Source organism: Hylobates moloch, unplaced genomic scaffold, assembly GCF_009828535.3.
Source record: "Hylobates moloch isolate HMO894 unplaced genomic scaffold, HMol_V3 SCAFFOLD_6, whole genome shotgun sequence".
Lineage (NCBI taxonomy): Eukaryota > Metazoa > Chordata > Mammalia > Primates > Hylobatidae > Hylobates > Hylobates moloch.
In genome coordinates this window covers 44,090,962-44,118,731 of record NW_026652281.1, presented here as the reverse complement: position 1 = coordinate 44,118,731, position 27,770 = coordinate 44,090,962, and the positions used below count along the sequence as shown (strand labels likewise).

The 27,770-nt window shown below is 34.3% G+C and overlaps 1 long non-coding RNA gene across 3 annotated transcripts in view; it reads right to left on the bottom strand.

Moving 5' to 3' along the window:
- LOC131383722 (uncharacterized) overlaps positions 1–27,770 on the bottom strand; it is a 292,980-nt gene that overhangs the window by 71,879 nt on the left and 193,331 nt on the right. The window contains exons 3-4 of one of the 3 annotated variants that reach the window (XR_009213962.1): positions 19,810–19,850; positions 17,319–17,350 (exon numbers count right to left, since the gene is read on the bottom strand). The exons of 1 other annotated variant lie outside the window; for it this stretch is intronic. This is a non-coding gene — a long non-coding RNA (uncharacterized LOC131383722). Of the gene's footprint in view, positions 1–17,318; positions 17,351–19,809; positions 19,851–27,770 lie in introns of those variants that run through there. One more of the 3 variants, XR_009213960.1, reaches the window with a different exon arrangement.

Below are 27,770 nucleotides of genomic sequence, written 5' to 3'. Positions count from 1 at the left end.
GAACCGTTTTTGTTCTTTTTTTTTTTTTTTTTTGAAGGTCTAATTCTATATCCCAGGCTTGAGTGTATGCAGCGGCCCAATTATGGCTCACTGCAGCCTCAACCTCCCCAGGCTCAAATGATCCTCCCACCTCAGCCTCCCAAGTGGCTGGGACTACAGACATGCACCATCATGCCCAGCTAATTTTTGCATTTTTGTAGAGACAAGGCTTCACCATGTTGATCAGGCTGTCCTCGAACTCCTGGGCTCAAGCTATCTGTTCACCTCAGCCTCCCAAAGTCTTGAGATTACAGGCTTGAGCCACTGAGCCCAGCCAACACAATGCTTTTGATAAGCACAAGTCACTATTAATTTAGAACATAATATAGAACCTGTTAAACACCAGTTTTTCAATAAATAATTGTGAAAGGAATGGGGAAAAAGGTAATCAAGAAAAGAAATTATATGCTTTCATTGAAGCACAGCCATAAGCAGATACATCTAAAAGGAGCTATAGAAACCAAAATATGGTTCATCTTATTAACATCTGTTTTGCTGTTGTTGTTTTCTTTTTCTTTGAGATGAAGACTCACTCTGTTGCCTAAGCTAGAGTGCAGTGGTGGAAGCTTGGCTCAGTGCAACCTCCACCTCCCAGGTTCAAATGATTCTTTTGAATCATTTGACTACAGGCATGCTGGGACTACAGGCATGCACCACCATGCCCGGCTAATTTTTGTATTTTTAGTAGAGATGGGGTTTCGCTATGTTGGCCAGGATGGTCTTGAACTCCTGACCATCTGGTCATTTTTTATGAAAAATCTTATTTTCTTCTTTGGCATTCCACAGAGCTCAAAGCATTTTAACAACATAAATAAACATAGTATCTTTTTCATCTCTTTAGTCCATATTAGTTTGTGTTTGAATTCCAGCCTTCTTGCTCTTCTCACATTTTTTTTTTCTTTAGGCATCATGTTTAATTTATCAGTGTGACATATCAATAAAAAGTGAACATAAAGCACTGAGAATCACAAAGTTGGGATGAGGAGAGTATTTGTTTGAAGATCATAGAAAGTAGTTCAATCAATTTCTTCCACAGCCTCCTTTTACCAATCATATGAATTATTTCAAATTAAAGTTGAAAAAGTCTCTCTCTGCATCAAATTCTTTGAATATTTCCTAAGCAAGATATGCTTAAGCACACAAAACATCATTCAATAAAACTGACTTGGAAAGGGATACAATGAAATGTGGTTTCGGCAAACTCTGTAAGTTACCTACATTATTTGAACGTTTTCCCCTTTAATTTCACAAATTAAAGTTTTATAGATATATTTAGTTTAAAATTAAATTAATTAAAATCAAATAAAATTTGAAATTTAGTTCCTTCGTCCAACTAGTCATATTTTAAGTGCTCAATTGCTGCACTTGGCTTGTGGCCACTATTAAGAACAGTGCAGATGTTGAGTGTTTCCATTATCTCATAAATTTATATTGGACCGTGTTGTTCTAGACCTTAGTGGCTCATATTTTGGCTACTTAGATAAACTTTCTTTTTACTAACACTAAGTAAGGCTCTTCCTCAAGATACTATTGGCCACATAGGAACTGTAGCCTGCATGTTAAATAAATCTCGTCTAAAAAGTGTGTTTCTATGTTTTTATACCTTCTTATGCTCTCTCATAGTAACTCAGAAGCTTTCACTAAAGCATCTTCACAACTTACATCTTCACCACTTTCTTGGCAAGTCATGATTATAGTTATAAATTTGGAATGAAAAATAAAGTAAGACTCTTTGCTATTCTGTGATTTTCAAGGAAAAAATAAGCTGAATAGAATGTATGTGTTGACATAAAAAGATATTGTTCATATACATGTTTTTGCCACTGCCTCTCAACTTGCTTCTTTCGGACTGCTCATGATAAAGGCTTAAAAGCTTTGATTCTGAAGGCACAGCCCTGTTTTATTGATAAAAATAAGCCTTAATATTTTTTTCCTTTGCTTTATCTCTTTTTACATGGGCAGCTGATAAATTCCAGAATTCCTATGGGATGTTCTAATGGAATAGCTGGTTGAGCTGCCAGCAGTGTCAGTATTACAAGATAAAAACATAATGCCATGAATCTATATATCAAATGTTGTGTTGCAAATGAAACACTATCTACTTCATGTAAAATCAGCTTCTTAGCCCTATCTTTGAACAGTTTTTCTTTGATTCCAGAATGTTGACAAATGGGTTAGGGAATCCACTCTTTCCCCCTTGAGGTTGCATGTACAAATTCTTTCAGCACTGTTTTATGAAAGGGCTACTGAGTCATTGGTTGTAAAAGGAAAAATCTAATTAAACCTTGATAAAATGTTTGTCACTCTGGCTCACAGAAGACAGCCTGGTGTCTGACTTGTCCTGAATCCACAAGAATGAGCTAAGGATTGGTGATTTTAAAGGTCAAGAGGAATATACGGGCAGGGGATGTGAATGCTCTCAGATCTCTAAAAGAATTACAGAACACTGCAAGTTTATTATGGATTATTAAGTCATACCCAATAGTCCTAAAACTTGATTGCTTAAGGAGTGACTTACAGTACTGGAGACATGCTAACATCCTAGGAGAATTCTAATATAGTAGCCTTTCCAAAAATGTACCACTGGGTCTGCCTCATTTAGCATATTATTTTGTGGTTTGGATTTACAGCTTGTTTTTTATGCCTTTAAATTTACTGAATAAAATGACAATAAAAGTCCATGCCTACAAAGTTAAGATAGCTTGCAAATGAAAGAGTCACAGTTCTGCTCCCCTAACCTTGCTTTGTGTTTCATAATATTTTCTTTCTCTAAACAGACTTTGACTTACAGATAAGGTTCATGACTTAACAATAGCCAGACTTGAAAAATATCCTTCACAAAAGAATAACAACAAAAGTAAAACCTGTCAGTGAAAGTAATAAAAAAAAGATTGTGAAAAAAGGTCTCCAGGTGTGGCAATGTGGGAAGTTGGGAAAAGGTTTGGAAGACTTTTGGTGTTTTCAGTTTAAAGGACATTGTGAGTTAAGAGTCTGGAGATAAATGCTGAACTTCACAAAACAAAAATGCCAAAGAGTAGCTCAATTTACCAGAATAGGCATGAAACCTTAGGAACTGGATGAAGCAAGCACAGCAATACGTATCAAAGTAAAAAGGGAGAAAGCCATCAGAGTGAGCAATTAATGAAAATCAAGGCTAGTTGTTATGCCAAAATTGCAACATCTACATGCTTCTCTATGAATACTGACTTTTCACTGGGATCTTAAAATCCTTTTAAGGCATCTAAGTCCGTTGTTGTGTTTCGATAGGTCTTCGCCTTTATTAAGTTATGTATCACTTTCAGATCGTGATTAAATCATACAGTGTCTTTCCTTAAAGAATAAATACACTCACATACATACATCAATTCCTAATTCCTATTCTATATTGACACCTTTTAGAGCATCTGTGGTTGTCTTCTAGCCTTTGCTATTTTAATTCTAGTGAGTAACATTTTATTATTATATGTAGCAGTCTTCTTTTGACAGACATCTATTTGTTCTAAATAATTTATTCCTGTGAGTATAAATATGCCTACGTATAAACTAAACTGATAGCTCTAGGTTTGCAATCTTGAGCAACACAGAACAAGCTCTTCCACCTGATGGTCCTTCTTATATTAGAAAATGAAACTTGTTCACCATGTACTTGCTTCTCTAGCCTAAATATTTCACATATTTTACCTAGTTAAAATTACATTCCTTGGAAAGAATGATCCAGATCTTTAAATTGACATTCACTACCTTTCAAATTTTAGATAAGTTTAATAATTCTAATCAAGTTTGCTATTATGGCTCACTCTGTAAGTTCTGGTTTCAAACAGATTGGTCTCTTTATAGGCTATAGACTTTCCTGCATTTATGCTTATGTCCCTATCACTGCCTAGAATTCATACTTGCTTCTTGGCTTTTCGGATCCTATTCATTCTTCATAATAATGATAATGCATTTTTAGTTCTATAAATGTAAAATGTCTCAAGTTTTGCATGTATTATATGATTTAGCCTTACAGTAAAATATGTGAATAATATTTATTATTACCAATTTCACAAACAGGAGTTTATTTACATATACAAAGATAAGAGTCTGAGATCAAACCCAGACAATTTCATTACTTTCTAACTTTGAAACCTTATTTATATGCTACCCCATACAATAATTTTCTTTTCTGGTCACTCTGTCTCTCTTTGGGGGAACTAACCAAGGTCAGCAGATCGTGAGGTAAGCAAAACCTAGAACACGCCACTGGAAAATTCATCCATGACATTGCTGTATTAAAATGGAATGCTCGTAGATCCAATATGGAACAGTCATTCAAAATTTTAGAATTCAGAGTTTTCTAATCATGTTTCACAAATCAGAGACTTAGATATAGAATGGACTGAAAAATGATCAAGATTCAACTACCAAAGGATGAGAATAAAACAAATGGGTAAAGAAGGGCTTCTCAGCACAAAGGTCTGGATATAAAACAAGCTGCACTTTCATGTATGAATTAGCATGCTCAAAAGGGAGCAAATAAATATGCCAGGTAGGATTAGATAAAAAAACAAAAAAAAACAACTAAATTACATGCCCTGCTTTGTTTTGCTGACTGGCATTTATTAATAGGTTGGGAATTTGTTAAAAGCATATTTAATAAATTATAATTCTGTATTCCTAGGATGTTGACAAACAAAATCCTATATATGTAATGAATACTTAATAGGCATTTGTACAATTAGGAAGAGAATGAACATGTAAAGTAGATTTAACAAGTGCTTGAGACACTTGGATGATCTTATAAAAGCAAACCACAGTTATTTTCTACCCTGTTATAATGTTTCCTTCAGGCATGAGCATATGGATATCCTGTCACCAAGGGTATAGTTCCCACAAAATAGTTAATTTAAATTACAATAACAAAAAAGAACAATGAAGTTTCTTTAAAATACCTAAATTAAATAGAAATTCTGTGCAGGCTTGCTACTTTGTAATATCCATTTCATAAAATAAATGAACTGGAATGATGTCAGCTGAAAAATGGTGAAATAGGGATCTCCAAGAGCTCATCTCGTCACTGAAACACCACAAAAATGAGCAAAACAGTCACTATTGCCTTTGTTAGAACTCTAGAAAATAACCGAAGCGTTTACAACAAGTAAATAAAAGTAAAATCCAGTGAGTGAAATACTGCATTCTTTATTCATTATCTATACATCAATATGCTTTTAACATTAGTAACACTGTAACTGAGACTTGGTGTATACGTCCTGTTCAATATACATACGTGAAGTTTCAATTCACAATATAAACTATTTTCCAAAGTGATTTTCCAGTTTTTAAATCCAGTAGCCATATCATGGATAAGTCTCAAAATCATTAGGCTATGGGAAGAAATCCAGATATAAAGACTATGTATCTGATTGCAGGAAATTCAGGAATAGGCAAAATTATAATGACTGAAAATAAATCATTTTTTTCCAAGTGTAGGATAGAGCTGTAAATTGACTGCAGAATAGAATGAAAGAACTTTCTGGAATGATGGAAATACTCTAAACCTTAACTTTAGTAGTGATTCTGCAGCTGTTTATATTTGTCAAACAAAACTTATTGAACTGTTCATTTACAATAGCCGTTCACTTAAATTAAATATTTTTGAAATTATATCAATAAATCTTATTTAAAAATAAGGTTCAAATAATCCACATTATTTTCAATATATTAATATTGTGATTCCAAATTTATGCATTGATTGCAACATTATCTTATTTTTAAAATCTGCATTATGCATTTCTTGGATGACATTATTATTTCAAATGCTCATTGGAACAAATGCGATTCCTCTTCCATGAAAAGCTTATTGAAGTTATTTGCTCATTTTTTATATTGGGTCATATATATATAATATATATATACTTTTTATGAATATATATTATATATAATATATATGCAGTTTGGGTACTATTTCTATGTGTCCCTTGATGAACAGAAGTTTTTAATTTATTATATAGTAAAAGTTACAAATAATATATTTTACATTATAGTCTCTGTCACGTATTCAAAATTCTTCTCTACCTCAAGGTCTAAACAATTTTCAAACATATATTTTACCAAAGTAGTCAAATTTGTTTTACTTATTTGTCATTAATCTTTCTAGATTTGAGTTTTGCCAATTATCTAAACAATCCAATTTTGTTTTCCAAATGCGTGGTTATTTTTTCTAACTATATTTACTTAATATAATTTAAAATCCACAGTGATTGGCAAGAAGAATTATGTTGCTTTCTCCAAGATCAAACAAGTTGCAAGTCCCCTTTAATAAAATTATTAAATATACTTAACTTTTAAAGCCCTATACCAGAGATGTTATTACATTAGTAATGTTTGTCTATTCAAAGAGGATTGTCAATTTTATAATTATAATGCTCCCTTTGAAATTCTAACAATACTATAAAACGTGACTAAGGTTAAAGCGGTATCTAACTGATCTTTTGCCTATATTTTTCAGTACATGAAAGTCTCACATTTACATTTTCTATGTAGCACCATTTCCTTAGAAGGATGTCCAGTGGTTAATAACACAGCTATCTGAGTCATGGTTTAATATTTACAACAATATTATAAATCATTCTGCCTTAAAATACTTCTATTTAAAAATTTTTAAAAGAACTGACTACATGAAAAACTTTTCCAAAAAGTGCACTATTTGGTTAACCAATCCAGAATGATTCTTAGTAGAATTGTAACCTAAGCGATACAGTTTAGGTTAGTTTTCTTAATTAAACTTTCTTTCTTAAGATTAATTTTCTTAATTTTTACAAGTGGTTTTCAGCAGGTTAAGTGGTGAAAATAAAGAGTGGTATAACACGTACATTTATAGCGTAATTCCTTTTGTTATAAATGTTGTGACTTTTAATAGTTTAAGTCTAATTATATTATCAAAAATTAAAAGTGTTTTTAATTTTTGTTAAATAATCAAAGCAACTTAGTGTTGGTTTTGAATTTGCTCACAATTTGGGCTGGCCTCAGATGTATGGTTCTCCTGTTGGTGTTCCCCATATTCATGAATATAGCTCTGGTAGTTCAAATGGGGCCAGGTGAACCAAAATGATCCCACTTACATATCTCATGGTTATTTAGGACACTTGTCTGAGACAACTAGTTTCCTCTCCACCTGGACTCTTTACAATGGACTCTTAAAGCAATGACAGCATTCCAGGAAGAAAAGTCCCATTGTTCAAATGCTTATTAAATCTGTGCTTGAATTATGTTTGCTGATATTTGCCGAGAATATAAAATTTTACCTCTACCTTTTTTGGCCAGATAATTAAATTGATATAAAACAAACCTACAGGAGAAAAATATACAAATTTATTTCATACAGATGCTTTTCCCTTTGTGATAGGGTTATGCCATTATTAAACCCATCCTAAGTTGAAAATATTGTAAGTCAAAAATGCATTTAATACACGTAACCTACAAAACATCATAACTTAGCCTAACTTACATTAAACATGTTTAGAACACATACATTAGTCTACTGTTGGGAAAAACCATCTGACACAAAGCCTATTTTATAGTAAAGTGTTGACTATTTTATGTAACTTATTGAATACTGTACAGAACGTGAAGAACATAATGGTTGTAATGATACCATTAACATACACAGCTGAAAGTAGACAGGGCATGAAGAATGTTTGAAACATTGAACTAAAATTAATTACTGGGTGATGGGGATGCTACTGCAACAGGGTCATCAATTTCTCTTTCTTCTGATGAAGGTAAAAAGTTGCTGGTAGAATTCAGGGATTGGCACTTACTGATGATTTAGCAAGCATAGTGTTTTTCAAGAAGATATCAAGTTTTGACTGTAAAGTTTATTTATTCTTTTCATTATTTATTTCTCTTTTGCAAGCAAGAGCATCCTATATTTGCCTGTCAGCTCTTACCAATCTCTTATAATTGGCAAAAAATGAATTTTTTTTTCTAACATCCCTAAGCCACTGCTGACAATAGCCAATGCTGCCACGAGTTCCTTCACTGTGAACTTTCTTGGTGTCTCAGTTATAAATTCTTCTTCCTTTGCCTCAACTTCTTTACTACTTTCTTTCTCCAAGTTGATCAGCTTCTCTTTGGTAACTTTTCAGCCTCAATGCCAACAAGGTCATGAATATCCTCTTCATCCATGTACAATTCTGGCTGTTCACCATATACTAATATCTTGTTACTTACTATTTTTGTCAACAGAAGAATCTTTGTTAAAGCTTTTGAATGTGTTCACGTATGTCATCAAACTTTCTTCCAAATAGCACTGTTGTGTGACTTTATCCCGTGCTGCAATGATGTTACAGATAGCATTCAAAATGTTAAAAATGTTCCAAAACTCTCAGAGCCTATGACCAGATTCAGTTACTTCAACACCCTGTATAAATGTTTGCCATTAAATAATGTGCTTTGAATAAGCTATTGCATCTTGGTCCATTGCTTGAATAAGTGCTGTTTTGTTCAGTGGCAAATGCATGACTTTTACACCAGAATGCATGTCACCAATATGCTGGAGCGTTGTCTAAGATCAGAGGAATCTGGAATGGGATGTTATTTTGCCTACAATATTCTCTAACTTTCAGAATAAAACAGTTCAAAAGCCAGCTTTCAAAGAATGCTGACACCATTCATGTTTTCTTGTCATAGTGATAATAAATGAGAAGTGTATGCTTGCTCACATTTTGAATGCTCTAGCATTCCCCCAGTGGAAGCTTAGGAAATGCTTTAAATTAAACTGCAAAATTTTCACCACCCAACAGCGTTACACAGTCTTTGAATGTCTTGAATCCTGGCATGGTCCTGGACTCTTGATGAATGTATGTATGCTCCAGAATATGATTTCAGAACAAGTTTATTTCATCAGCATTAAATATTTGTTCTGGCAAATATTCCTCATCCACAATTATCTTATGCCGCTCTTCCTTAAAAGCTTTGGCACCTTCAATATTGGCACTTGCTGCTTCACTATTGACCTTCACATCATGAAAATTATGACACCTTTTGAAGCACTGGAACTACACAAGACTTGCATATAAGTAGAATCATATGCATGCTTTTTTTGAGTGTACTGAAAAGACTTCTTGCTTTAGCTGACAATTTCATTCTATCTTCATGGACTGCAAGTGTCCTAACTCACTGCAATGTCCATTACTGGCTTGCCCTGCTTATCCTGAGCAATTATCTTAAGTTTCATCTCAAGAGTATTTGCCTTCCTCTTCTCACAAGAAGTAGGAGACACAGATGGAAGTTTTGTAGACATGATCAGATGCAAAAACACAGAACACAATATCCAAAAACCAATGGCAACATAATACACCGTACAGCAAACTTGTGATTGTGTGGCTGACTGGAAACTGGGGCTCACTGCTGTTTCCCAGCATACAGAGGGAATGTGGATTACATATGGCTCACCTAGGAAAAGGTAACAATTCCAAATTCAATGTACAGTTTTTATTCCATGTGTACCACTTTCATGCTATCATAAAGTCAAAAAAATGTGAGTTGACAATTTTATTCTGGGAATCATCTGTAAAAGTTTTACATGGCCTAGGAGCTTTCATAAGGAAATGAAGACCCAAAGATGCACTTGGAGTTGAACACTTAGAGGCTAAATCAGACAAAGATTTTGTAAAAATGTGACAAGGCAAAGGGATCTGGGCTAGGGTGGTTAATTGGGTGGGAAAGTGGCTAGGGATATAAAGGTTCATGTGGCAAGGTTTGTTTTCACATATTTCCCTCAGCCTCAACTTCCCATCCTTGATAAAAATGATATTTTCTTTCTGGTACAGGCAGAATACCTTCTACATGGGAATTCCATCTCCCACTTTTAAGAAACAAAAAGAAGGTCAGAGTGATCTTCCTGTACTTGCTGTTTTCCAAGTGCCTTTAACTCAAAATAGTCAATATGCCAGTAGTATATTTTGGGGTAGAATGTTATTAATGCCAGCATGTCGTTTGGGTCAAAGTAAGGCATATGACCATGCCCAGAGTCACTGTGAAAGTGGACTACAGAAGGCCATGGATACCCAGGGGTATGATTTACTGCGATTTATTGAGTTGTGTATTAATGTAATAATCCACTACAATCTGCTCCCTAGATTAATAATCCACTACAACCTGCTCTCTAGGCTCAATGATTAAAGACTTTTTATATGCAAAATGCACTCTCACTCTCCCAAGACTCCCCAAATATCCCTTCTTATGATATTCAAGAAAATGGGGTTTTGCTTTGAATTTGGTTTTGTGAGGAAGTAGGAGTGATTTTAAGAACGGGCATATTAATATTGTCTAGGAGGAGGAAAGACTAAAGTGAAAAAGGACAGGAGAGTAGAGAAGAAAGAGAAAATCATCCCTTGACATGAAGGAACTGATCCAAAACTAACACCTAGGTCACAGTGTTGTTAAAAGCTGGCTTGGTATTCTCAGCTAGGTACTGTTATTTTCCCAGAATAAACAATCTTACAGCAACTAACACATGACAAGTTCATTTTAAAAACATAATGAAGTGAGACAAGAAACAAGACCAATACATAATTTTAACTAAACACAGACAATTATGGAATTCGCAAAAATAGACAGCCCTTCTCCTGGCTAAAATTGGCAAGCCAATTGCAGCTTTAGCCTCACTCGAGTCTTCCTTCCTCAAAGGTGTGTTCTGCTGTTCTTTGGCTGGATAACATTGGCAGTATTATGCTAAATTTCATGATGTTCTCATTTCATCAAGTCTGAATTAAGATGAGACTCCTCAGCTGTAGCTGCTCTCGATCTCAAGACATTAAAACCAGAAAGAAAAAGAGAGAGACAGAAATGAACAGAAGGAAGGAAGGAAGGAAGGAAGGAAGGAAGGAAGGAAGGAAGGAAAGAGCAAACACTCTATAACGTACAAAGACAGGATAATCACAATAGGTGCTTTCATCAAAAAAGGGATCAAGTGGGAGACCTTAGCTGATATTTGCTAATAAGTGATTTTAAAATGTAGCCAAATAGATTGTCAGGGGTACCTATTGTAGGGGCAGGACATTTTTCGTGGTTAGTGCCTGGTTCTGTTCCCAGGTAGCCGTTTATAATCTGTTGTTGTCTCCTGTGACTGAGTATGGCCTCTGGGATTTTTAGCTCTGCTTTCTAAAAGGTACTTCTTTTTCCTCAACAAATAGGTACACTTGAAGCTGAATAGTTTTTTCAGCCTGATCTCTGTAAAACATTGGTGTTTCATAGCCTCTTTTTATTTTGACTTCTTTTTTTGACTCTTTTTGTCAAGCTAGTAGAATCTTGATAAATTCTTAGTTCCTATAAATCTGATCATGGATTATAACATGTGTTCTAAAAAAACACATCCAAAATTCTCTCTGGGCTTGTTGGACTTCCATGGAATTATATCCACAAAGTTAGAAGCCATTTTGTTTCTTGCTTAGAGGGTACACTCGGCAATACCTTTAAAGTGCAGAGGTCTTTTTTTTTTTTTTTGAGACGGAGTCCCGCTCTGTCGCCCAGGCTGGAGTGCAGCGGCGCAATCTCGGCTCACTGCAAGCTCCGCCTCCCGGGTTCACGCCATTCTCCTGCCTCAGCCTCTCCGAGTAGCTGGGACTACAGGCGCCCGCCACCACGCCCGGTAATTTTTTGTATTTTTAGTAGAGACGGGGTTTCACCGTGGTCTCGATCTCCTGACCTCGTGATCTGCCCGCCTCGGCCTCCCAAAGTGCTGGGATTACAAGGGTGAGCCACCGTGCCCAGCCAGTGCAGAGGTCTTAACAGAGTATTGACAGCAACACGTTTGCATGATCCTTACTCTGAAGCAATTTCTTTGAAAATCTTTTGTTTTTGTTAGGTATAATGGATTTTATCAATCTTTATTTCTCAACCTAACAATCCCCGGAGGCTCTAAGTTTCCTCTAAATTCTGCTTACAAGCTTACCAAAATTCTGCTTTGTAAGCTAAAAGTCTTTATCTCTCTCCTTCTGTATCTCTATCTCTGTCATCTTTTGCAGCTAAAAGAAGCCAGTTGGCACTTTTCATATTCTCCTATTACTTTGTCACTACAAAACATCTCATAATTCTTCCTGTCTCCAGTGATAATTTCTTCACTGTCTTTTCAACTCTATTAACAATTTGTTCACCATTCTTCCATTTTTCATTCAATGTCGTCAACCAATGTCATTTGTTTAATTTTTTGAAGGGTTGCACCCCAGATACAGGTTCCAATTTTTGTTTCTGTTTCCTATGCTTAAAACAAAAATCATTTATTTGCATGCTATTCTACAATCTGGGTCGAGCTCAGTTGGACAGTTTATCAGCTGGTCTTTCCTGGGGTCACTTGCAAAGATTTAGTCCTCTGGCTATTCTCCTAGGGCTAAGTGGTCCAAAAAGGCAAGAGCCACGTGGCTGGATATTAGCTGGGGCCACGGGTCAGGGTACCTTATTTCTCTTCCACCTGATCTCTTTTGAAGAGTCATCCAGATTTTTTACACAGTGATGGCAATCTTTCAAGAAGCAGTCACCAATGCACAGTGCTTACCAAGCCTCAACTTGTGTTACTTTTGCTGATGCCTAATGGCCAAAGCAAGCCTGAGAGCCAAGCCCATGTGAGTTAGCAGATACTAAGAGATATGATACATTAGAAAACACTAATGACATAATCTTCCAATTTTTACCTATAAATATTTAAACAGTATGTGATAATTTTTTCATTATGATTATTTTTCTAAATTTTCTGTCTTACATATGAGATAATATTAGCTGTATAATAAAAAAGTTAAGTAATAATTTGAAATGAATTGCTTTTCCTTGCAATCACGTCGTTTTTAAGACTGAAGCAAATTCATAATTTAAAAAATTACAATTCGTAATTTACAAAAACAATAAAGGCAAATTTTCAATATGAGTTGATAATATTTAATAATATTCTCATTTTTTGCCTTCTTCATCTATATCCTACAGTAGTGTATTAACAAATGCCAAACAATTGTTTATCAATAGAAAATATATTGTTTTCAATTTGCTTCAATAATATATTTACAAAGTAGAGTCAACTCAGATATTTAGGAAAACCCATGCTTGGCAAGTATATTCTGTACTTACATTTACTTGATATGTTTCAAAATATAATTCATACCATCATTCAAGTTTATTTTCTATCTTTCAAAAATACAATTTATCCATTAAACACTCCCTCCAAGAAATCATCCATGCACAACAATTTTAAAACATGACACTGCCATTTTGTTCTAATATTTTTATAACAAATCAATTGGCTTCAACTAGAAAGTTATCCTCTTTTAGTGGAATAACAAATAACACAATGTCTTAATAATTTAAAGTGATTATAGGAAAAGTAACTTAATGTTTGTGTACTATTCTACATATTCTCATTATGCAAATGTCTCCAGCTATAGAAAAATCTGAGAAATTATCAAATCTTTCTAGTAGACATGGCAAATAAAATATAATGATCTCCCTTTCTCTTTCCACATGTAAATTTCCACATGTAAATTCTGAGGTCACATAGACCTTATTGCGTTTATTTCATCATTGCTATTGAGATTTATAAAGTCATTTTTTTTTGTTAAAACTAACCATCTCTTCCTCCAGGCCCTTGTTCAGACAAAGTGAGCATATATACTTGTTTTTAGGCAATTACCATGCAAGGGTATGGATTTTAAAAAATTACGTTTCTTGATGTCTAATACTCATGCTCAGCTCTCAGTTATAATGACAAATGCTCTACAGTTTTACTTGACTTATTTACTTGCTTACAGAGATACCAATTAGGTAGGATATCAGACAGAAGGGGAGAGAAGATGATGAGATAGTTTGTGGTTTACTCTTTTTGCTTATTGTGTACATATGATCATTGATGAGGAAATATATCATTATCTGGTACATGGGTATAAGGCGAATGTGCCTCCTAGTTACTTATTTTTTAATATATGGTTGTATACAGATAAAGAGGTTTAGAAAGGGTGAAAGAAAGGGGAAGAATGTACACAGAGTATATCAATAACTTTTTTGAGTTAATAAAGAATCTATGGACACACAGTCACTGGTTTTTGCATGCAGAGACTTGTTTTGTTGTGTCATTTATAAAGAAAAAAATAGAGCCTAAGGGAGAGTAATGGTGATTGACAATAAAAAAAAAAAAGATACAGGATATATAGGTTATACAGGAATAGTGTCTACTTACAAAATATGTTCTTACCCATGTAAACAGTATATTGAACATGATGTGGTGAAAGGGTAAAATCCTTAACCCTTGCCATCAGCCAAGAATGCGGATTATGTTACATATGATTTATCATGGATTATACTTTCACTTCAAATAAGAAATTTATCTTCAAAATGACCACATACAGGAGCTTACCCTTCTTGAAACAATTAAAAAGGCTAATAATTCCTATTTCTAATACTGCAACACACAAGAAAATACAGGGGTAAGACCAAGTGCTCAGATTTAATGTCAAGAGAGTGAGATTGTAGAAAGTATAATAAGCAGATGGCAATGAAGAAAATATTCCTATCGCAATCCTTACATACTTGCATCAACTTTGCAAAAGCATATATGAAATTAGATGTATACATACAATACCACCAAGGAGTTCCAGTTCAAGAAGTGAAAAGAGCACAGCTATCTGCCTCTGCCTTCATCTTTGTCCCACTTAGGTCAGTAAAAAATCTACCATAATGATACAAGAGGAGAAGAAAACGGAGGAGGAGGAGGCCATTGCAGCACTGAAAAAACATCGTGAAAAAGAGAGTATTTCCATGGATTTTTGAAAGACTCAAAGCAGATGGGATAATATTCACAAATGAAAGCAAAAAAAAACTCAATACACAAATATTGAAGGAAGACATTTCACAGCAGAGGTGGAAACCACTGGACTTGATAGAACCCAACAGAACCCAGAAACAAATTCAAGCTTGGAGGAAGACAGAGCGGGAAGCAGGAGAGGACTTTAAGGCAGAAGTCAGGGACAGAAACTGTCAGACCATCTGAAGAACAGCCAGGTCACTTAAGATCTCTCTTGCCTCCATGAAAGTGAGGCTACTGACTGAAGCATCTGCCCCTGGGAGATTTGCTTGGAGAGGACACATAACACGGGTTTTGGACTGGGGTGAGAGAAAGAGCAGATTCTATCATTGCTATGCAGCACCACCGAGGGTCCATGTGTGAATGAACTAAATATCTATCCACGGAAGAAAGGAAAAAGTTTATTTTTGCCTAAAGTCAAGTATTAAGGAGTCTTTATTTTTTTTTTGCCTTTAGGGCTCCTATTCTCAAGCTAAAGGAATATGACTCTATTTGAAAGGTTTTATTTTTTGTTTTTCATTTTTGCTTTAAGAAAAACAGCTTAATTTACACAGCAGTCCCTGAATAACTTCTTGCTAGAAAAGCTTTGGTATTGGGTCTGTCTATTTATGCTACCAAGGCCAATGATAAGATAAAGATAATAAAGAGGATACAAAGGATCATGGATTGAAATTAATTTTATGGATTATAAACTGAGCTTCTTTAAATAATTTATTTCATATTATTTGTTAATCTTCGTGCTTAACTTTGTCTGGAGTAGGAAACAGTGGGTGTGGGTGAACCAAGCTAAAGGGCAGGCAGAAGATTCTGAACAGGCAGGTTTGGGAGGTTTTAACAGCTTGTTTATAACACTGGAAATTCTTAGAAGTTACATCATTTTCAAGGCAAACGTGAGTGACTTGGCCTCTCTTATTTGTTCTCCTTCCTCAGCATAGATAGTCACAGGCTAAATAAACAAGAATACATGTTTCTAATATTGTCTAGAATCTGTTATTGTAAAGACATAAACATTGCTAATCAGAAGAAATCACAGGATCTGAAAAAAAATAAGAGAAATCACACAAACTTCCACTTCTGTATCCTCTTCCTACATAAGTCACTGTAGAATATATAGAAAATGATATAAATATAGGAATTGTTGTCCAAAAACTTCAGGTTGACTCTACTCTTTCCAAATTAACTAGAAAATTGCCAACTTTCAGGTTTACTTTATCCTGGGTTGACTTAGTAAGATTATGTTATAACTTCTCTATATATTAATTATATATGGATATTTAAACATATTTATTGAGGAATAATTCAGATACTCTAAAATCAACCCATTTAATGTGTATAATTCAATAATTTTAGTATACTCACAGAGTTGTGCAATCTTTGGCAAAATCTGTTTAGAAAATTTTTATCACTTCAAAAGGAAACCCTGAAATCAATAGCAGTCATTCTCTCTTCTAATGCACACCCCAGCCAAATATTTCCTCTCTGTCTCTATAGATATGACTATTCTAGACATGCTACATAAATGGAATTAAAGAACACATCCTCTTCTTAGTTGGGTTATTTCATTCAGCATAAGGTATTTAAGGTTCATCCACATTGAGGTATGTATGAGAACGGTATTTTTTTTAAATTGATGAATAATATACCACAATGTGTTTATTCACTTACCAGTTTATGGGCATTTGGGCAGTTTTCTTCTTTTATATTATGAATAATTTAGCTGTCAACATTAGTGTACACATTTTTGTGTGTACCTGTGTTTTCGGTTTTCTTGGGCATTATTTATGAATTCAATTTTGGGGTAATGTGGTATTGCTATTGATAACATCTTCAAGGACTACCAACTTGAAAGGACTGTAAAATGACTGTACCATTTTTCATTCCAATTTTTCCACATTCATGCCAAAACTTGCTATTGTCTGTCTTTCTGATTATAGTAATTCTAGTGGTTTGTGTTTCCCAATAGCCTGCAATGCTGAGCATTTTAACTTTTCAGCATCACTTCATTTTACTGATTTTATTACTTCCTTCTCCTTGATAGACTTTATTCTAACATTTCTCCTTGCATCCTATCATACTCTTATCTGAACTGCCACCCTCTTCACTACCATTCTATTATCAACTCATCAGTGAAACTAGTTCTTTTAAAACACAAGTCAGTTCATGTCAATCCTTTACCCACAATGGTTATACATATCATGAAAAGAAAAAGCCACATCTTACAATGGCCTACAAGGCCATTTACAAGGCTATTTGTCCCCATTAACTCTATGTCTGTGTTTCTTGCACTATTTCTGTATCCAGTTAATTCCAGCTTCTCTGGCCTTTTTTTTATATTACTCAAAAACTCCAAAAATGTTTCCATCTTAAGGCCTTTGCTTCAGATTTTTCTTTTGTCTTTCCCTCAGATGTCCTCAAAAGATGAGGACTAAAATTAATCATTGGTTTTCACAAACTGGAGGTCTTTGTGGTCTTTGTTGAATGCAGTTTCTGTGGAATGACAGAGAACAAACACTGATTGGAGAAGTTGCAAAGAGTATAAAGGAGAGGAACTGGAAATTGTAAGTAGAGAAAACTCATTAAGTTGTGTTGTAAAAGAGAGCACAGAATTGAGTCAAGAAATGCAAGATTAATAGGGTCAAAGAAGGCTTATTTATGACTCCTAAATTGAGTACTTAAAAAAGTTTACAGATGAACACAAAAGTGTTGCAAATGAGAAGAGAAATATTTTAATTTTTCAACTGAAAATACTGAATGTCTTAGTGGATATTTAGATTTGTTTGTTTATTTCACATAGCATTCTTTCTCTCTTTTCATGATAATATCATGTATTTTCATCTTTTGATGTCTAACTTACTAATAAAGCATTGAAAAACATCTTTTTTTCCATCTTAAGAAAAAACATTGACTTTTTTTCTAATTCACACTGTCTGAATTTTAATTCACAATATCGTGTCCCTGCTGAGTCTTGAAGAAAGAAAGAAAGAAAAGGTTTTAAATGAAATTCTAAGAATCAGTAACAAGGCAATTGAAATCAATTTTTCCAAACACATAAAAGGGAAGCCATCAATGTATTTTGCAACTCTTTCAGACTCCAGACTAATATTGATTTATTTATTGATTTTCTTAATATTTTCTGGGGAGTATTATTGTAAGGTTATATGTGCATACTAAGGTACTGGCATTTTAATACCTTTCTTTAGGGAAAGAAATGCATGGAAGTTTTTGTTAAAAAGAAATGCTAAATAATTGCGTATCATCGTCAATATAAACAGATAACTCAAAAGTTTGCTGCTTTTGTTTATTACATCTGACTTGTCTCTCAAGGGATGACAGTTTCCCAATGTCATTTTTTAAAATGCAAGAATCTCTAAATTATTTATCTCTTTACAAGACTTTACAATGAGATCTTCCAGGCACATTCCCCTTCTATTGAAACTTTATCACAATGTACTAAAATTGTCAACAAACTCATTTCATCATGTAGCACCATGCATTTTTACAACAATTTTTTGTAGGGCTACTAGCAAAATGCTTAACAGGCCCATATAAGAATTGTTTTGAAGTGTGTTAGTTAGACTAAGAAGAGAAAAATAGCAAGGAATCCTTTTCTCCACCTGTCTATTCTGTGTTGTCTTCTTGAGCCTGAAGAAAATTAGCAAAGGCAAATAGAAAGTCAAGAAATAGGCTGTCATGTTCTGTTTCTAAATAAATCTCCTTGGCACTAACATTTTTTCTAGCTCTTTTCTTTTAAAAAAAAATTCCTTATGCCATACAAAGTCCTTTTCAAAGACCTGCACATTGAATGTGATTCATTTATTATGCGATAATTTTTAATAAAAAAATTATTGAAGCTGGCATTTTAGTGAGCAAACACATAATGTTTAGGTAAAAATGACTTTTCCTCAAACATAAGAAAGTTACTTTTAAAGAATATCATTTTGATAGGAGTCAACATATAGATGCTTATGTAAAAACAAAATACCTTAATTAAACTAGAAAAATTATCAGTCCATTAACTATTGACCTAAAATGAACACTTGACCATCTTTAAATCATAACTTTCATGGAAATACTATAAAAATACATAATTAATGAATGCTAAGAAAAGCCTTATTTATGGATTCTTTTTAAATTTTAAATGAGATAATACTTGTAGATGATACAGTCAGGTATATCAAAAAGCAGTTTTGTTAGTAATTTTAAAAATCATGAATACATTGTTTTCAAAGTAGCTAGAAATGCATAATTGTCATTTATTCTTTAAAATAGAAGGCTGTCCTATGACTCAAGACAAGACAGAAAGTGCTAAGACGATAATCACTCTGGCTTCAGAGGTATCCTTCCTCATCAAAAGTGAAGGTGAACATGCCAACTTCATAGTAGAAAAGAATAAAAGTCATATCAAAAACAAAACCGAAGAATATAACAACAAACTTCAGTTAGGGTCATTTCTACAAACCACCATTTAGAAAGCAGACCTTATTTTTATCTATTTTCATTAAAGAACATACTAAAATAATAATAACATTTTGTTTGACCAAGAGATCATAATTTCTATTATACATTCTTAGTTTTTCAAAATAAATTATGAATAAATGTAATTCATATCGCTGGGTGTTTTTCTCTTTTATTCCTAATGTAGTCACAGAGAGAAAATATATTGTGCATATCACATTTTTTAAATGGTGAGAAATAGAAGTTTAGAAATAGCAGAGCTTTTGCATGTCTCAAAGACAGTGCCTATATATCTCATTACTGTAATTCCTAGAACAGTATGCAAGGATTCTGTAAAGTGATCTTTTCTAACTTTTGATCAATATACATATGTATTTACCTATTTATATATTTAAATATTAATAATATTCATTCAGTTCAGATTGAATTTCAGAAGATTGCTATATAACGATATGGTCTATGTTTAAGTACTAAATTAAAAGACTACTCACAGTATATAGTAAATGAGAACCCATTAAATGTTATCTTCCTCCTATGGAGAAAATAAATGGTAGAATAGTACTGAACTTGTTCCAAACAATACTTAAATAAATTATAATGATATGTTCTTTCATTTTTAATATTTAAAATCAGCTAATTACCAAAGCTGAACATAGAATTACAGAGCAAAATGTAAATATGAAAACTTCAACAAATAAAAGTAAAGAGTTCACTGAAAAAGCTTAAAAAGCTTGGGACCTTGTGCGGTGGCTCATGCCTGTAATCCCAGCACTTTGGAAGGCTGAGGCAGGCAGATTGCTTGAGTCCAGGAGTTTGAAATCAGCCTGGGCAACATACTGACAAAAAATAAACAAAAATAGCCCAGTGTGGTGGCATGCGCCTTAGTCACAGCTACCCAGGAGCCTGAGGTGGGAGGATCACTTGAGCCCAGGAGGTCAAGCCTTCAGTAAGCCATGATTGCGCCACTGCACTCCAGCCTGGGCAACAGAGTGAGATCCAGTCTCAAGATCCTATCTCAAAATAAAACAGAACAAAACAAAATACTTGAAATTTCGAAGAAAGCATAAAGAATAATAAGAAATGAAAAAGGAGTAATATCTTCATCTTCAGTAAAGTAGAGATCCACACTAAAATTGACCAATCATGACAGAGATGCATAAACAGAGTATTTAGTGATATTGAGGTGATTAACTGAAGGCCTGAAACAAAAGTAGGTAAAAGAAGCTGCCTCTGGTGATGTGAATGAGTGTTTAAAAACAATAGAGTTTTAATTTTAAGCTGTCAGGTATTATTTTAACCATATGAAGGAGGTGATTTAATTAAATCATAAGCTATATGATAAGGTTTATCTGTGTCCAGAAGAGTTCTTGGCACAAGTAGGTCCTCAATTCATATATATTGAGCAAAATAATTCTGTAAAGTGATTATTACTTAATATTAGCAGTAGATTCTCATCCTGCCACAGTCACTCACTACTTGTGAGGTCTTGGACACGTTGCTGAAGTTCACGTTTAGGTATTGTCTATGAGTGATTTTGTGCAACAGCAGAGTTGGATAATTGTGACAGGGGGTATTGGCTTACAAACTGTAAATTATTTACTATGTACAGGACCAGAAAAAGTTTTCTATTAAAAAAAACTAGATATTGTTTATATTTTAAAAAGTTTTCTGACCACTTCCCTAGAGGAGGGTAAAAATGCAACGAAGGAGAGTTCATATCTCTCCAATCACGTGGGAGCGGGTCAGCTGTGGACCTGGCAGAGCTGTTCTAACTGAGAGATGTTCATCTGTCACAGATCTGGTTCAGACCACAGGGTGAATTACAGAATCCCTGGCTATATGACATCCAAATTAGCACACTCTGATCTCCCTGCAGTTGGAGCAAATTGTTAGATACTATAAAAATGTGGTTGCGTAGAACCAGAGGAGAGGGGAGAACCCCACCTAACCAACCTGCAATTTCCAAGTGTCTCAGAGGTAAAGGTGCATGGTGAAGAATTTGATGGGTCTCTCCTGGTTCTGCGAGTTGGGGGTTTTAACCATTATCTGAGCTTAGAACGTGAAATGCTTGGAACAGTAACTTGGAAGATGACGTGGTTGTTAATAAGGACTTGGGAGTGGGTAGTGTTTGGAAACAACCTTCTGATTTTGAAGAAGTTATATAGAAGCAATGAAAATAATGAGTAAATAGAAAATTACCGTCCAGTGAGTAAATGGTAAGCTAATCCAAATATTGGAATAAAAACTAAGGCAGCCCTCCTTATTGGGAGAAACATACAGCATTTGTAAATTTTGGTGCGGTGTAAAATAAATGTAAATGTGATCTTGCAGATTATCTGCAGCTGGCAGGAAGTAGCTATAGTGACCACACAAAGTTCTAGCTCTATGAGAAGTTAGATATGGAGATCTATATTTAATGAGCCTGGCAAAACAATAAAACCTTTATCTCAGTTGGACTAATTGGAAAGTAATAGTCATACCAATTGTGCAATTGTGCTCACAATATAAAGCAAGGAATTCCAAATTTTGAGGACGTTAAATAGTAAAGATATCTTCCAACAAACTAGCTTGTTGATTCTTGGCAGATGCATTACATAAAACATATTACATAGTCTCCTAAATGCATTGTGATCATTGGGGAACTCAGAAGAGAATGATTTTTCAAATATATTTACATTCTGAACATCAGCATATAAAATTTATTAAAAGAATAAAGTGTTTTATAAAGTGATCCAGGCCCCAACTAACTTCTCCAGTCTCATTATTCTCACTTATTTCTTTCTTTCCTCATTTTCTCCATCCAAATCAATTATGTTTCAGTTGCATCCTATTCCATTCTGTGCATCCTACCATGGCACACAGTAAGTACACTGAACTGGCATGGTTAACTTACTTATTTCTGAGACCCTCTGTCTTCTCTGGGTCCAGTATTATTGTAGGGATGACACACTAGGTGCTCAATAGTTATTGGTTAAATATATAGATCAGTTAATTAACCTACAAAAACAACAACAAAATTTAACCCCAAATCATCGCTTCATGTATTCATTCATTGTATACTCTAAAATTTTACTGTGCTTTCTTGGGTTTTGAAACTAAAGGAGGAAGGAAGCCAACTGAAATGATACCTCTGTTTTATATGGAATTTGTTAAGTTCCAAATTGCTTAAACACAGATATTGTACTTGATCCTCACACCAGCCATAGAAGGGATTATCATCTTCTGTTTTAAAGATGTGGAAACTGTAAACTAGTGAGACCAAACGACTTGCCCAAGGTCACAGAACTAGAAAGTGCTAGCACTGGGACTTTTGCCAAGTTCTTTTGATTTTCTTCCAACATTCTTTCTATTATGTGTGGAAATGTGCCAACCTGAACTGAATACTGTGAGAGAGAATGCTTGTAGCTGGATAATTTGTATTTGTAATTTGAGACTTGCTTGTAGTTTAATAACATTGCATGATTGCTGGAGAGAAAGAACATGGTGAAGTAGGGAGTTCCTACAGAAGAAGGGCAGACTTAATAACTGTGATTCCAGGGGGCACAGTTCTTATGCTGAAACTCTCATTTCCCTGGATGATGACATTAGAAGTGTATTCAGCTAAGAAAGTGATGGCCTTGGGAAACTTCTCTAAAGGGATACCTTGGGTTTTATTCACTTCATCACATAATTAATACTTCATTCTGAAATCAAGGAGGAAGTTTTTGAAATCCAGTCTGAAGTTGCTGAAACTTTGCAAAGCGGTCTGATTAGTGTTAATTCTGTTTCTGTTTGGTACATTTTCTATTTATTTTCCCATTTTTACAGTTCCCAGAAGGACAATTTTCTCTGTGAACAGAAGATGTTTACAGAAAAATCTTATTTTTATAAAGTCACAGATGTAGTTATGTGCAAGTGAAAAATGTATCACACTATCATCTTTTGTCAACATGAAGACATAGGTCATTGTAAAAAAAAAAAAAATAGTCAGGAGAATAAGGAACAGGCAAACAGAACCTGGAAGTGATCATCATAAAACTGTGCGAACATTTTGAATAGATTTTAAAACAGTGATAAAACAATGTGACATACAGGAACTCAGCAAGGCTGAGACTAAGGATACCCATATTCTGTTTCCAAAACTGTCATTTTACTGTCTTCATGACTCAAAGTACTTTGTCTTCATAATCTGTATTATGGCATTGATCAGCAAATGGGAAGCCAACTGGGTGTGTGTACAAAATTGAGATTAAGCTAATGTTGGAATAGGCTGAGTTGGAAAATTTGTGTGTGACATGATTCTGTTGCTCTGGAATTACATAATGAAGACATCTGTTGCAAGACATGATCAATGCTTGGAACTCATCTACTTTGCTTTTCAGACTTCTGGAGTCACTCTGCTTCTAATTACATCTAACAACATGAAGCAGACAAGGCCAGTGATCCTCCATAAAAATGCAGGATATAATTGGAAAAACCCAAGATCTGGGGACAGATAAACTGAGATTAAATTTCAGCTTGTTTCACTTATTGGTCCTTTCACCTCTGCTTAGTGACTAATTTTCTTGGAGACTTGGATTCCCCATCTTAATAACAATAACATTAAAAATAATCTTAATATTGGTGACAATGTTAATATTTAACATAATTTGAACACCTACGATGTGCTAGACATCGTTCTAATTTCTTGGCATGTTTTTCAATTTAATTATACCATAACTCTTTGAGGCAAGTACTATTGTTATCACATGGTACATCTGAGGAAATGGATGCAGGTAGCTTGAACAGATCATCTGAGTCACATCAGTACAGTGTGGTGGAGATAGGCTTCATACCCAAGTAATCACCCTCAAGGGTCTATGTGCTTAATTGGTACTATATGCTGCTTTTTGTTAATACCTGTTTCTTTAACTGATAAATGAGTATAATAAAAACCCTGCTTCTTTTCTAAATATCAAATGACTCAATAACTGTAAAGTATTTAAAACAAGTCCTGGTGCATAGTAAGCTCTTATAAATGTTTTTAAATAAAATAAACAAAATAAATGTTTCCAATTACAGAGCTAGTAGTTGATGAAACACAATTTCTCATCCACTTAGTGTAAATCCAGAAACCTCACTCTCTACAACTACAACAATCTTTCTCTTGATGGTGCTTCTAATTAAAGCTGCCTTGCACAGATAAGTAAGATTATAATTCAATCTGTACTTGTTACATGAATAAACTTATCATATTGAATATCTGCTAGGGATAATGCTTAGTCCTAAATTTTACCTCACTAAGATATCTGTGTAAAGCCTTGGAATCCACACTTCTTTCAGATAAGTGGTTCAGCAATCCTTCTTTAAGAATGCATGTTTTATTTTAACTTGTCTCTCCAGAAGCATGGGAAATTAAGTCTGCAGGTTAATAATCTACACTCCTGTGTGATCTGCTAATGCATCACTGAGCTCTCACTGACTCAATCATCGGTAAGAGAAGAGTGAATTAACTTTTGAAATAACTACATCTCATTGTTGACACTCATCGAGCTAATTGTTAACTAATGCTTATTATCAAGGTTCAACCAGAGAAGCAGAACCAGTAGGAGATATATAGTATGATAATTGCAAGGAATTAGCTTACTTGATTATAGGAGCTGGCTAGGCAATTTCTAAATCCACAGGGTAAGTCTTCAAGAAGGGCAGATCTTCAAGAAGGGTAGTCTAGAACTGCCAGGTACTGGCTAAAGCTGTGGACCACATGTGGAATTTATTTTTCTCTCATGAAAAATAAATCAGCTTTCACCTGACTGAATCAGGCCAACAAAAATTATTTAGGATAATCTCCCTTACTTAAATTTAACTGATTATAAACTTAATCACATGATATGGTTAGGCTCTGTGTCCCCACCCAGATCTCATTTTGAATTGTAATCCTCATAATCCTCACAGGTTGAGAGCAGGAGCTGGTGGGAGGTGACTGGATCATGGGGATGGTTTCCCCATGCTCTTCTCATGATAGTGAGTGAGTTCCCACAAGATCTGATGGTTTTAAAAGTATTTGACAGTTCCTTCTACACCCTTATTCTCTCTTATCTATTACCATGGAAGACATGCCTCTTACCCTTTCACCATGACTGTAAGATTCCTGAGGCCTTTCCAGCCAGGCAGAACTGTGAGTCCATTATTGCTTTGTAAATTACCCAGTCTCAGTATTTCCTTATAGCACTGTGAGGACACACTAATACATCACTTGTACAAAATACCTTCCAAGCAACATATGGATTAGTGTTTAATTAAATAATTGAAGACTATACCCCAGCCACACTGACACATCTCAAAGACTATCAAATCATGCCATCAATTTTTAACAAGAAATGCTAATAACTTTTTTTCCATCTTGGACTTATATTATGAGCTCTTTAAATCAATAAAGAACTATTTTATAGAGTCTTACATAGAGGCAGATCCAAGTTTCTCATAAGCATATATGATTTTACAGAGTCTTCTTGACAAAGACAAATACATAATTACAAACACACAATTAGGTAACAGGTTTCACAAAGAACTAATTTAATTGAGATACCCAAATATTTATGGTACATTAACTTTACACTATATTTGTCCCTATCTTATATTTATCATACAATATATCATAACAAAATTACCTCATGCTGTTAAGATGTTTTAGCAGCTTGGTTCTATAACTGATCATTTTTGCTATTCTCTTAGCTTTATATTATCTGAAAATTTGCTAATAATTTCTACCACCTTTACCCAAATCCATGAACAATTTATTAGGACCAAGCTAAGAGAAGGATTCTAGAGGAAAGTACTAAAATCCTTCTTCTCAAAAGACCCAAAATAGCACTCTTTGAATGTGATTATGCGAACACTTGTAAGTTCATTAGATTTTACTAAAATTCTGCAAATATTTCACCACTTTTTATGTGCATTTCTATTTTATAAATATTTTAAACTCTGATTTGTTGTAGTAAAATTCATTGTGGATACTTGTGCTCTGCTAGAGTTATATCGAAAAGCTAATTTACTCTCAAATTCCTTTTATTTAGGTATTTCTCCCTCAGTTCCAAGAAATACAGCATAGGTATTAAGGTGGCAAATGCTGAAGTAAATTCATGTACATTTAGAACCCATGTCCACCATTTTCTAGTGATTTGACTTTGACTTAAATATAAGTTTTTAAGTTCTCATCTTTAAAGATCAGCAAGAACACATATCTAATAAGAAGGCTTAGACTATTAAATATGAGCTATATGCAAAGGTATTAGCCTATCATATATTAGGCAGTTATTCAATAACTATTAGCTATCATTACTATATTGATGCTGATAGTTATTATTACTCTTTTATATACAATTAAAATGTATATGTTAGAAATGTTAGAAAGAAAAATGCAAGAATTTATAGTAAAAAGAGAATTTTCCCCTCGAGAGATTATAGAAATGTGAAAATTATACGTCAAAGAAATAGAATTTAAACTAAATAAGGTACCACATTGATATTTAAGAATATGTGGCTCATGCCTGTAATCCCAGCACTTTGGGAGGCCGAGGCGGGTGGACCACGAGGTCCGGAGATGGAGACCATCCCGGCTAACACGGTGAAACCCCGTCTCCACTAAAAATACAAAAAATTCTCCGGGCGTGGAGGTGGGCTACTCCGGAGGCTGAGACAGGAGAATGGCGTGAGCCCGGGAGGCGGAGCTTGCAGTGAGCGGAGATTGCGCCACTGCACTCCAGCCTGGGCGACAGAGCGAGGCTCCGTCTCAAAAAAAAAAAAAAAAGAAAAGAAAAAAAAGAATATTTGTCTTATCAATAATAAAATGGATTACACAGGGGGCAATCTGATGGCAGCAAATGCAGTTTGAAAGCTGTTGAAAAGGTCCAAGAAAAATATAAGGCTTATACCAGGAAACAAAGATGGCATGGCATACATAATGCCTCGCCGAACTATAGTTAAACTAGTTAAAATAGTGTCCTAGAAAGCCAACCTATTTTTAAAAATTCACACACAGTTGTCTAAAAATGTTTGTTTTAGTATCAATATGCTAATTATTTTAATATACATAATTAATACTTCCAGTAAATATCTTTGGAATCCTTCCTGGGATCCAAAACATCAGACGAAGTAATCTGTATTTTGCAGAATGTACTTTTTCCACATCATATGCATTAAATTGTAGGATAATTATAAAATATCTAAAACATAATGAATACATAAGTTGGGGAAAGTGATATGGAACACTCTGAAAGGTTCGTCTTTTACACTTAATTGCTAAAATTAAAATATCAGTCAGTGGCAAAGTGTGTATTTTGGAGAGGAGTCACATTTTCACTAAATTCTGTGCTGATCATCCTTTTGTATATGAGACCTACTTTGTCTAGGATCACATTATTATGTACACTAAAATTTCCTTTGTTTAAAATTCTATGAAATATATCCTGTAAATGTTTGAAGGGTAACTATA